General features: G+C 38.8%; 1 protein-coding gene and 1 long non-coding RNA gene across 3 annotated transcripts in view; both read left to right on the top strand.

Annotated features, from left to right (window-relative positions):
• Positions 1 to 8797, top strand: part of LOC129052326 (uncharacterized) — a 110548-nt gene extending 101751 nt beyond the window's left edge. Inside the window, exon 3 of the long non-coding RNA XR_008517330.2 lies at positions 4944 to 8797. This is a non-coding gene — a long non-coding RNA (uncharacterized LOC129052326). The remainder of the gene's footprint in view (positions 1 to 4943) is intronic.
• The window catches only part of DSCAM (DS cell adhesion molecule), an 826557-nt gene that overhangs the window by 400260 nt on the left and 413305 nt on the right, over positions 1 to 12992 (top strand). The gene's annotated exons all lie outside the window — the stretch shown is intronic.

The following is a 12992-nucleotide window of genomic DNA, read 5'->3' as shown; positions in this document are numbered from 1 at the left end:
AAACCAAGACACACTCAATTATCTCATGTGTTTGATGTGGAAATTTCTTTACTACCCCAAGTCTGTTACCTTTCATAACCATTAAAGCAGCCCCACTAATCTTTTTATAAAGATTTATGTTTCATTCAAAAAGAAGGGATGTCTAAGCCAGTGGAAACTGCCATGGGGAGCTGGGCCATAATAGTAAGTGCTCTCCTTTCATTAAAATTCCACCTGTTCTTTTTTATAAATGCTGGAGACTGGCCTTCTCTTACATTGTGGCCCTTTGGAGTCTGAACAACTTAACCTCAGCCATCAACAGATGATCCAAATTCCAATGGGGCAGAGCCTCTGGATGATGGGGCTGAATGCCCGGAGATGATTTGCAAAGCATCTCAGAAATCTTTGGCCTTGCTGCCCCCAACTCCACTGAGCTGTGGGAAGCACATGCATGCTTATTTGTAGGCCTGCCCTCGAAGGACAAGGCATACAGATTTTCATCCATCCTGAAATGGTCCAGCCAGCTGGCCAGAATGCCCACCAACAGAACACATCTTGAGCAGGAGGGTAGGTGACCTCAGAGATTTACACGTTTATAAAATAAGATTGAAATCCTAAGATGCAAAAAAGAAACAAATAGTACTGTTCAATCATTACTGGAAATTTTACATATGAATTCCTTAGTAAGAAGCTTCCTAAACATTTCTTTTTAGAGATATAGTAATGTCTGTCATTAAAAAGCAGCAACAACAAAAAAACTTACCTGTGGTGAAGTCTCAGTATATTCAATAACAATCATATGTAACATAGACCTTGTGAGCCCTGATGGCTTAGATAAACTTCATACCTATGAAAGATAAAAATCTCAAACATTTGCAAGCAAATTTTATTTCTGAATTAAAACCTATGTTGTAGGCTGTGAATATGGGCAATTCATCAAATGTTTTGAAGTCATTGTCCATGAATCCTAAATCAAGGGCTTTATCCCTGTAAATATTTTTTTCCAAGGCCATCAAGCTTGTGTTTCTGGGTAAATAACATTTTTTTCATTACTAAAAGCAAAGTGCTGAGTTTCATGTAGTTGTGAATGAATTAATAAGATTGTGGCCAGAATTTGAAGGCAAACAGTGGTACATCAAAAACATTTGGGATCTATTTTCAAGTGTCAGTCAGGACTAGAACATTTTAAAAATCTGTACTTGACGGCCTCTTCAGCAAACTAAAAGTGATTTATTCTGCTGGTTTTCCAAGTATCAAAGCAAGCAGGAATCTTCAGATATATTATTTTATGTTATGTTGTTTGGTTTGGTTTATAACGGTGCTATTGTGCCATGGTGTGAAAAATTTTTTTTTAAAAAGAGTACTGTTTTTTAAAAAAGAGTAACTTCTTAACCATTTCCTGTATAGCTTTCTAAGACTTTTCACTGCATATTGACATCAGTGTTGATGTATATGGAAAAATGTCACTGAACATTTCATTGAGTTTTTCACCTGTGTATCCCAAGGCAGAACTTACATAAAAGAAACACAAAAAAATCAAACTTAATATATTAAATTATATTTCTGCCTTTGAAGAAATATTTTAATTGGCTTATATATTGTGGATTTGGCCATCAACTATTATAATGTACAGAATTAATTAAAAATAGGCTTAAATACATTAATGTAATTGTGAAAATTCCTATGAGGTAAGGTATGCCTAATCTTTATTAAGAAATTTAAGACTGTTTCATCAAAGAAACTTTGAAGAAGTTTAGATAGGAAAAAAGATATACAGATGTTAGCTCTTCTAATTACCTTGGCTCAATGTTTTCATGCCTTTGTCTTCAACAAAAAGTGCCACCAGAAGAACATAGTCATAAGTCATATGAGGCAGCAGAACTAGCTTTTAAAATATCTGCTTGATTACCATTTAGAATATAGCATTAGATAATGTATCATAGATGACTCCTGAAATCACTTTTTTGATCACACATGAACATCTGTGGGAGGTGCGAGTTTATTTTGATTTCTAAAAAGTGAATGTAATAACTTGATGTTTTATTTTCATCTTTCATTTCTGAGAATACAGGATACAGATTAGTGTCATGCATTTACAATTTCACATTGTGGGATGTACAGCTCTTATAGGTGAGCTGTATACTTGAGAAATAGTCATGTATATAAAAACATTGCGATAGAATGATGCTCCCCCCACCAAAGATGCCTACATCCTAATTCCCAAAACTTGTGTTATGTTACATTCCATGGGAAAAGGGAAGTAAGGGTGCAGCTGCAATTAAATGACCTTGAGGTAGAGAGGTTATCCTCTATTATCCAGGTGGGCCCAATCTGATCATATGCATCCTCAAAGGCAGAAGACCTTTTTCAGACATAGTCAGAGGGAGGCATGACTACAGAAGATGGCCAGAGAGAGTCTATGGTGCTGAACTTGAAGATGGGGAAAAGGGCCACAAGCCAAGAAATTTCGGCAGCCTCTGAAAGCTGGAAAAGGAATAATAATAATAATTTTCTCTTCAGAGGCTTCTGAATAAATGCAGTCCTGCCCACCTTCATTTAGTTCAGGGAGACTCAAGTTCAACTCCTAACCAACAACAGTATAAGATATAAATGTGTGTTGTTTTAAACCACTAAGTTTGTGGCAGTTTGTTATAGCAGCAACAAGAAAACAAAATAAATATGAACAAGATTTAGCATTTTTGCCCTCCATTCAGAGACAAAACTGTCATAATTATATTTTTGAGTTGATTTGGTGAGAATATACTCCTAAGAACAAAAGAAATAGATTTTATGTTTGCAGCATACATTAAAGTATTCCAGAGAAATCAGAGAGCCAGTAGAAGATTAGATAAAGTAGATAGATAGATAGATAGATAAATAGATTGATTTATTATGAATATTGACTTACATGATTAGGAAGGTCAAGCAGTCCCATGATCTTTTTCCTGCAAGCTGAACCAGGAAAGCTGGTGGTGCAAGTCAGCCTGAGTCTCAAGATTTGAGAACCAGGGGACCCAGTGGTGTAATTCCCAGTCCAAGTTCCAGTGCTTGAGAACTGGGGGGCCACTAGTGTAAGTCCTAGAGTCCAAATGTCAGAGAACCGGGAGCTGCGATGTCCATTGCACTAGAAGAAAGATGTTCCAGCTCAAGAAGAGAGAATAAACTCACCCTTTCTCTATGTTTTTGTTCTATTTGGGCCTTCAATGGATTGGATGGTGTGTGCCTACATTGCTGAGGGCCATCTTGTTTACTCAGCCTACTGATTTAAATGCTGATTTCTTCCAGAAACATCCTCACTTCACAGACACACCCAGAAATAATGTTTCACCAGCTATCTGGGCATCCCTTAGCCAGTCAAGTTGACACATACAAAATCATCACACACAATAAACAGACTATAAAACACAGTTGATTTCCATGTTGACCTATTGAAGGAAGTTAGCCTTCATATTGAATTTTATTCAACATATGCAAGAAATGCTTAATTTTATTAGGCTAATATTATAACAACTGTAGGAATAAAGATCTAATTGATCAAAAATGCCCTTTAGCAAAGTAAATTGGTCTTGAAGAATAGAGCAATCACATAAAAATAGAACTTAAAAATTCCAAGTAGGTTTGAAGTTGAGCGATATAAGCATCACGCTCCTCCTCGTTATGCCGCTATATTTTGTGGAACACCTATCATAGATAAGCTGTCTGATTTAGGAGAAAAAAATTAATATCATTCACCACCAACAGAAATGTGCTTATTCTTTCAAAATGATTATTGTTGCTGAAAGTACAAATGTATTGTATTCAGAGTTGCCATAACCACAGTAAGGAGTTATGTTGTATGATGAATGTGTTTTTTATTAGAAAAACAAAAGGAAAGTTTGCCATAGCATTTGGCTGTGTAAATTATAATCAGTCTTTCCATTGGGTCTGGAATGTCTCAAATACTTTTTTTCCTAATTCGAGTAATGTTTTGTGATCATAGGTTACTCTTACACACTACAGCCTTGGATAGAAGTGGTTCATTGTTGTCAAACCATAAAGTACACGAACAGTAATGGTACCCAGTAAAGAATAAATATTTCAGAGGTCTGTGAAAAATACAATAAATACATTTTAGTTTGTTCGTGGTCTTTACTTATCCTAGACATTTTACAACCAAAATGAGTCATAGGGCTTTTAGAAGGAAATTGTCAGTGTTAGGTTTTGTGATGCTAATGCAGCAATCTCCACCTTCCATGATGCAGCCCCTGCTTGGATATGAGACTGTAAGGAGTCGAGTTTCATTCACCTACATGCCCAACCTTAGCCTGATTAGTAAATCCTCCACCCTGAGGAAGAAATGTTCATCGGTGGGTCCCCTACAGTGACCCGTGTGCTGCTAGGGAAGGGATCTCATCTGCATCCCACACCATCTCTGCCAGAGCATGACAGAATAAGCACAGCACAGGAACACAAGGAGGTGACCAAGTGGGAGGGCACCTTGGCAGACAGGCTACCTCATCAGTACAGGAGGAGACATTGGGGTCTTCAGCATCACTCAATCCTGTCTCTGTTTGTGAGTGTACCTTGTCATCTTTGCTGCACTTGGGGCTGGCCCTGTCATTAGTATTTCCCCAACAGGACTTTGAAAGTCATAGGGATTTATATTTTCATTCTTAAGTACTATTTCCCATAAAAGACTTCTAGATTTCTTAGGGAACATGTGGTTGCTCTACTTTAAGTTGGAAACAGATATGTTTATTTAGTGGTAGTCAGTAGAATTATTTCCTTTGAGGGGAGAGCCATAAACTTGAGTTGCTGAGAGTGATTCTTAAATGAAATTCACTTTGAGACTTGGCCAGAGCCCGTTCTGGCCATTGTAAACCGCACACTAAACACATTTGCTTTTTTGCCAGTTTTAATATTGACAGAAACACTGACTGGGAATCGCTCTTCCTTAATGCAGTTGATCCTTCACTTTTTTGCAGAGGGGGCCCTGGGTGCTTAACGGAAGATAAACTGGAAGGATGCTGAGTGGGGTCTGACCAGCAAAGCACTGTATGCAGTAAAGATTTCCACTGACAACATCCAAGATGGGCTGACATTCCTTGTGCCCAGTGGCCATAGGACTGGACCTTTCCGTTGGATTACATGACATGGGCTTAGCAGAGTCCACTGTTGCCTTGATTGATGACAAAGTCAAGCAGACAAGCCAGCATGTCATTTCAGCATGCAATGACCATCAGTATCCATTATTTGGACTATGGAATAATCTTTCAGGAACACTGTAAACAGTGGTATTAGACCTAAATAACTAATACGGTTTTAATAAACCCAAATACTATTTAAACTTAAATAGCTTTTAGGTATTCTTGACATCACTTCTCGATGTCTGTCAGGTAATAAGTTCCCATGTAAGAATATAAAGCTAACGTATCCTCTTAAACCTTTGTTTCCAAAACCAAGAGCATTTTACTGAAACTCTAATATACAGGCAAGTTGATCCCTCATTAAGCAATGTGTTCATCTTAACAGATATGTACATATTTTTCTAATACAGAAACCAATTTCCTAGACTAATTGAAGATCCTTGCATTGAAGGTAATAGAGTCTTATTATGTGCATTCAATGTGAACTGTAAAATCCAAGTCATTAGAGAAAACAAGAATATGCTTCTCTTTCAAAGAACATCAAGCATGTTTTATATAGTCTTAGTTGCAAATTTCCATAGTTACTATGTAGTGAAGGTTTTCTGAAGGAGATGAGGATTTTTCAGAGCAAGGGTTCAGTTAACTGGCATCTGGAAAGAACCAATCTTAATTCTAAATCCTAACTGGATTTTCAGAGGCCATTCTGAGGGTAGTAGATTTTATCTATGACCTTGTGTGCCAGATGTTTCATTTTATATTCTCCCTTATTTACCTGAAAGTGAGTTGATGGGCAAGGGGAGGCATAAGAAGGGACTTTTATACTAAATTGTAATCTCCATTCAAATATGAAATTAGCTGACTAATGATAACACGTGATCAACTACAGGCTTCATAGCTGAGATACCCCAAAGGGTTTAATTAGGATTTCCTGCCAATCTGAGATTTGGAAATTGATTTGGGATAAGAAAACAAACACATAGAAACAGAAAGTGATTTAAAGAGATGACTCACTTAAGTCACCAGTCTCCAACGAACAGAACCAATGTTGCATTATCCCAGAGTAAACTGAGTCACCTCACAGCCCAGAGGCCAGCACGCAATTAAAGCTTCTGAGGTGCTGTGATCTGAATGCTGGTGTCACCCCAGAATTCATATGTTGGAACCTAATACCCAATGTGATAATATTAAGAGGTAGAGTCTTTTGGGAAGTGATTAAGACATGAGAACTCCACTCTCATGAATGGGATTAGTGCTCTCATAACAGATGTTGAAGGGGCTGCCTTGTCTCTTCCACCGTGTGAGGATACAGGGAGAAAGTGCCATCTTGGAAGCAGAGAATATGCCCACACCAGACACAGAATCTCCTGGGGCCTTGTTCTTAGACTCCTGAGGCTCCAGATCCATATTTTGTTATAGCAGCCCAAATGGACTAAACAGAAAACATAGACAATGTAGGGCAAGCATAGGTCAGTGATAGAGAAGCTTTGAAGCAGGAAGGAAGAATGTGGGATGGACAGTGAGTGAGGCACATGTAGGGAATGGAGGTAGACGGCATCATCCAGGGTACATTACAAATCCCACCATCATATGTAATCTGCCGTTGTTCAGTGTGAACAGTCACTGAGCATCAGAAGACCTTGATCCTATTCTCTTCTCTACTTTGGAGCAAGTTGCAACATCATGGGCCTCAGTGTTCTCATCTACCAGATAAGAGGATCAGGCCCAGATAATTGTGTCAGTTCTTATTCATTTTGTAAATATTTTATGCTATGCCCCAGTTTTTAAAAATAGAATATGTATTAGTCAGCCATTACTGCAATAATGCAATGTAACAAATAGCCCCTGAATCTAAAAGCATCTGTCTCTCTTGCTCGTGGGTTTGCCAGGTGGCTGGATATTGGCTATGCTCAACCAGTTTAGGTTGGACTTGTCTCCAGGTACCAGATTGGGCCAGATTGGCCCTACTTTATTCTCCTCTCCCTTATGCTAGCCAGTATGTGGGGTTTTCCCTTCACAGGCAGATCACAGCAGTGTCAGAGGCAAGCCAAGCCACACAAGAACATTTAAAACCTCTGTTCCAGACATTCTGCTATCACGACCTTGGCTGCCAGTTACATGTCAGACTCTAAAGTCAACAGCCCTGACAAGTGTACACCTCATACCCTCGGGGAATGGCAAAGAGTGGGAACAATGATAGATTGACCACAATCTAGTATCCTGAGTCTCTAGGTTTAGTTATGAAACCTCCCTTGAAGATGTTTTAGAATATTTCAAAGTTGAGAAAGGAAAGAGTAGCCCCTATTAATACTGGAAAGACAAGGAGGAAAAGAAAAAATAAAAGCAGCAGTTTTTCCTCTATTATTGTACCTGATTCCTTGCCTTAAGGAAATCCCCATTTTGCATAAGATTAGGGTATTTAAGTGTTTTTCCTTCACCTACTTTTTTCTAAATTATTGGTGAAAATACTGAGTTCACAGCCAGAAAGCTTGACATAAATGCCTGTTTGTCAACTTTGTAAAGTGGATAGGAATGCAAATATGATGTAGAGCTGCAGTAAATCTTGTAGAATAATTAAAACTTTAAAATATTTCATTTCATGTCACTTGTAATCACTACAACTGTAGTAATGATGTAAAGCAGAGAAAATAGGACCCATCTTACATCTGCTAGTATTTGTTATGAGGACATTACCTTTCCTTTCCTTTTTTTAAAATTTCACCAGTGAAATTATATTGACCAAATGAAAACTCATAGATTACTAATGTGAATTTACTATTTAACAATAATGTTGAACTCATATTGGACATAACAAGTGATGATATAAACCTAGATTTTATTTTGATCATGAAATAACCTAGTCATGAGGAGCAGGACTGTGGAAACCTGGCTTCCCCAGCAGGAACACAGACGGGAACACAGACCACCATGAATGGAATCCTGTAATCCATCTGCAGCTTCAACTCTTTAACTCACAATGAAGCCATATGAACATTCTCTTTAATTAGGAGATGTTACAGTTTTGTGAGATACAAAATACTACCGAAATAAAGAAGGATTTCAACATCTTTATTGACACTCTACTGCAGCATAAATGGATCTACCAAGTAGGGTACATTATGCAGATACATGCCCATAGCAATACAAATGTTAATTAAAACCTTGTTTAAGATTTTTATTTTGGAATGAGTTAGCATTTCATGCTGTGAAAGAAGTTGATTAAGCGAATTACATAAATTAGCCAATACTCAGAAGATCCACATAGCCTTCCTGTCACTAATATAGATTTTCATCAACACGATATGACCCACAGGTGTGAGAGCAAACATAACAAAGGAAATAACTAAGGAATCTGTAGTGGTGATTTCTGCATCTCAGGAACTTATCATCTAATACTTTATAACAAGAAGAGTTATACTCTCTCCTCTGCTATTTTGTATGCTTTTGTTTCATGTCCATCCACACATGCATACACATGAACACATGTACCAGGGGAAGAGAGACAAGGTTCACAGATGTATCCTGTATTATTTCCTTCATTAAGGGGGCATGTTCCAGTTGGAGAGTCTAGACATTAATAAAAAATTAACTCGGCCAGGCATGGTGGCTGGCGCCTGTAATCCCAGCACTTTGGGAGGCCGAGGCGGGCAGATCACGAGGTCAGGAGTTCCGGACCAGCCCGGCCAATATGGTGAAACCCCATTTTTACTAAAAATACAAAAATTTGCCAAGCGTGGTGGTGTGTGCCCAGCTATTCGGGAGGTGAGGCAGAAGAACTGCTTGAACCTGGGAGGCAGAGGTTGCAGTGAGCCGAGATCGTGCCACTGCACTCCAGCCTGGGTGACAGAGTGAGACCCGATCTCACCAAAAAAAAAAAAAAAAAAAAAAATTAATGTAGGGGTCTTAATTTGTGTCGTATTCTTTTTATAAATTATTAACTACATTAGTAGTACATGTTTATTATTAAAAGGTAGCAGATACCTTTTAAATTTAAAAAAAATTAAATTTAAATATTTAAAAAAGGACTAGTAAATTAAAAAAAAAAATCACTCTGATGTCACCATGCTAAGATGGATACTGTGACCATTTTGACCTCAACATCCAGACTTTTCTCTACACATATGCATGTAAATGTATATATAAGTTATATACACAGATATTTTACATATATAAACTTAAACAGGATTGTGCAGTGCCTAACATTTTATAATGTACTCTTTGATTCAACAATATATGATGAATTACTTTCTGTACCAAGAAACATTTTTAGGGCAACTCATTCTTTCAGCAAATATGCTTGGTTTCTTTCAATATACCCCCTCTGATGGAGTTGTAATTGTTTGGTTGTCTTCATAACCTCTACCCGCTGGATCTATAATCTAGAAGAGAAGATAAACATTAGTTAAGTAAACAAACAAGTGGATTTCTTACAAATAGTAAGAAATATTCTGAAAGCAAAATAAACAGTGTGCAATGAAAAAGAGCAATGGAAGGATAGAAGCATGAGGAGGAAATGGAGATGAGTTGCCAACAAACTAAGAAATGATTCCATTATGGGGACCCATGGCACAAGGATACTGAGCAGAGAGCATTGGTCAGCGAGTACATGGGAAAAGATGCATGCACAGAAGCCCAATGAGCTAAGGAGGAACCAGAGAAATCAGTCTGGGGTTCATCCAGGGCCTGGTAGGGCAGGTCAAGGGTTTAAATTTTATCCTAAAGTTCGAATATCTTTTAGACAAGAGAAGGAAATGATCTATGTTTGGAAGTTCATTGATGATTTTGGCAAAAGGATGCTTAGGAGAAGTAGGAGAGAGGTAGCCAATTTGAAGGGTGAATGGTTTCATAAATTTATGGTGAGGGATCTGCCTTTATTAATCCTTCCCATATTGTGGAATATTTAGCATCTATTGTCTTTGGTACCAAAACAAAACTGAAAAGAACGATGGTAAATATCTATATCTTGGATAATTAAGTCACAATGAATAATCCTGCTTGCTAGAGGCACATGACAACTCACACATGGTCAAGGCTCTATGCTTATTCGGCCTCCAGGGAGCTAGACCAAGGGAAAGACTTACAAGAAGACTACAGGATGGGGTTGAGGGGTGAATTTCAGGAGGCTGAATAAACAACAAGCCTCTGTCTTCTTGGGTCATGGCTTCCTTGGTCGGCTCTCAAGAAAGATGGTCCTGGCACTTCCTCCTTCTTGAAACCTGGGCTCTAGGGTCTAGATCTGGTCTACTTGGCACTCAGAGACAGACACTCCCTATTCCTTCATATTCCTATGTGTTTGCCTCAGGGTTTACAATTTCTTGTCCACAGAGTAGTAGAAACTGAAGATCCAACTGAGTAAGCTTGGGGTTGGGGGAAAGAAGGGCTGAATAGGTCCCATAGCCTACATCCAGTGCAGACCTCGAACTTGCCTGAAGTCCATTAGGAGAGTGTCCTCAAAGCTCCAGGTGGTCCATTCTAATAACATTGATGATAACTGTATTAATAATAGGACTAGCTAATACATACTGTAAGTGCTGTTCAATTTACACATGTCAACTCATTCCATCCACTCAGCAACCTCATGTGGTATAGGTCCTGCCATATGGGGTAGCCCTGAGGCCATGTTGCTCAGTGTCACACACAGCCAAGACTCAGACCTGGGCCTTTGGACTTGGGAGTCTTTAACATTTGTGATTACCGTTCTTCTATACTGTCTCCTTCCATGTCTGTAAGTCTGTTCAATTTACACATGTCAACTCATTCCATCCACTCAGCAACCTCATGTGGTGTAGGTCCTGCCATATGGGGTAGCCCTGAGGCTGCGTTGCTCAGTGTCACACACAGCCAAGACTCAGACCTGGGCCTTTGGACTTCGGAGCCTTTAACATTTGTGATTACCCTTCTTCTATACTGTCTCTTTCCATGTGTCTCTCTGGAGAACTGCCACTAGGTTGAACAATGTGTCAAATGTTCAAAGGGCTAGCATCATGAATGCTGATCACCCAAATGCTATCTCACCATGGCCACTGACATCATTAATGTGCAGATACATGTTCCTACAACTCATATTATTCAGAAGACCCCAGGTTGCTTTACAGTCACAAAATACTTTTTTGTAAATACTGTAAATTGTTGAGGACATTGATCCTCCCTGATTTGGACTGAGGCACAGAGAACTGGGAAGGGGTCCAGAAGGTGATATGGTTTGGCTATGTTCACACCCAAATCTCATCTTGAATTCCCATGTGTTGTGGGAGGGACCTGGTGGGAGGTAATTTAATTATGGGGGCAGGTCTTTTCCATGCCGTTCTCATGATCTTGTGATAGTGAATAAGTCTCATGAGATCTGATGGTTTTATAAGGGGGTGTTTCCCTGCACAAGGTCTCTTTGCCTGCTGCCATCCATGTAAGACATGACTTGCTCCTCCTTGCCTGCCATCATAATTGTGAGGGCTCCCCAGCCATGTGGAACTGTGAGTAAATTAAATCTCTTTTTTATTCCCAGTCTTGAGTATGTCTTTATCAGCAGTGTAAAATCAGTCTAATACAGAAGGAAGCATTGGGCTTTAGCATGGCTAGGCAGCTCCAATGTGTGCACGGGACTCAGATCTCAGCCACTCCTGTCTGAGGTTCCCAACACATGCTTCCTAAGTACTCAGTGCTGAATTCTTTCTGTTCAAACATCTGAAGTGTTGCTAGTCCTACCTTTATAGAACTATGTTTCACTTAAATCTGTTCTACCTTTAACTTGACTTTCTGACTTCACTCCAGTTCCACTGTATTAATAACTGAACAGTGGGATCCAGGCCTGATCTGCACTGGAATAAGATTTTCACACAGGGATCTTTTAAAAGTGATTTAAGTTCTGATTCTGTTTTGCCTGTGTGTATGTTGTGGAACTAACATTAACTAATTTATTGAGTACTATTTGCAAGACCTATCATAGCTGCTCTATGTCTAGTTTCTCCTTTAATCCTCACAACAGCTCCATGATACAGGAGGTAATATTAATATTCCCATTTTGGAAATGAGTAAACTAGCACCCAGAGAGATTCAGCAATTTGCCTAAATATGCACAGCTAATGGGTGGTAAACGGGGATGTTGCTTGACCTATGACAATGGTGCAATAGAAAAGGGTATTTCTGCTTTATGATACCTCACTTTCATCTGCTGAAAAATTATTGAAATATACTGGTTTTTTAAGAACATGCCACTCAATGGCTACCTTCCAGAAAAAAAAATTGTTAAATTTATAAATCTAAGATGTCAATATTGGCAGTGTGCTTGGCACCCCCTAGAGTGTGTAAGGGTGAAATCCATGAATCCAACTCCAGCAACCAAGCTCTCAGCGTATATGTTACAGTGCCTTGTGAGAGATGAAAGGTCTGCTGTTTTTCAAAAGGTGCCAGAAGACACCCTCATTTTGGAGAGCAAAAATAAATTATCTCAATCAGTCCTTATTCCTTATGTTGTTAGCATCAAAAGAAAGCTTTTTCTCGGGCCAACATGATAGCTTTTACTCAGAGACACTGTATGACTATTACCAGCAATGATAGGTCCAACAACTAAATGTTGATGAGACCTTGGACCTTGAGGTTGGCCAAGGCCATGCTATGATTGCAAGATTCAATTTGGTGCCATGGTTTGTGAGGCTTACAGAAGTGTATAATGTTCATTTGCTTTATGTCGGATTATTGCACTTTCTCATTTATTTAACTCCTTCACTTACCACTCATTCATTCATTCATCAACCCAATCATTGTTTGAAAGCCTACTGTATATCAGGAACTGTTCTAGACCTCCAAGATACCAAGATTAACATAACACATGATTGTTGCGTCTATGGAGTTTATATTCTTGAACTGTTTTACTTTGGACAATATCACAAGCTC

This window comes from Pongo abelii, chromosome 22, assembly GCF_028885655.2.
Source record: "Pongo abelii isolate AG06213 chromosome 22, NHGRI_mPonAbe1-v2.0_pri, whole genome shotgun sequence".
Classification (NCBI taxonomy): Eukaryota; Metazoa; Chordata; class Mammalia; order Primates; family Hominidae; genus Pongo; species Pongo abelii.
The sequence above is the reverse complement of the archived record's forward strand: the minus strand, read 5'-3'. Positions and strand labels throughout refer to the sequence as shown.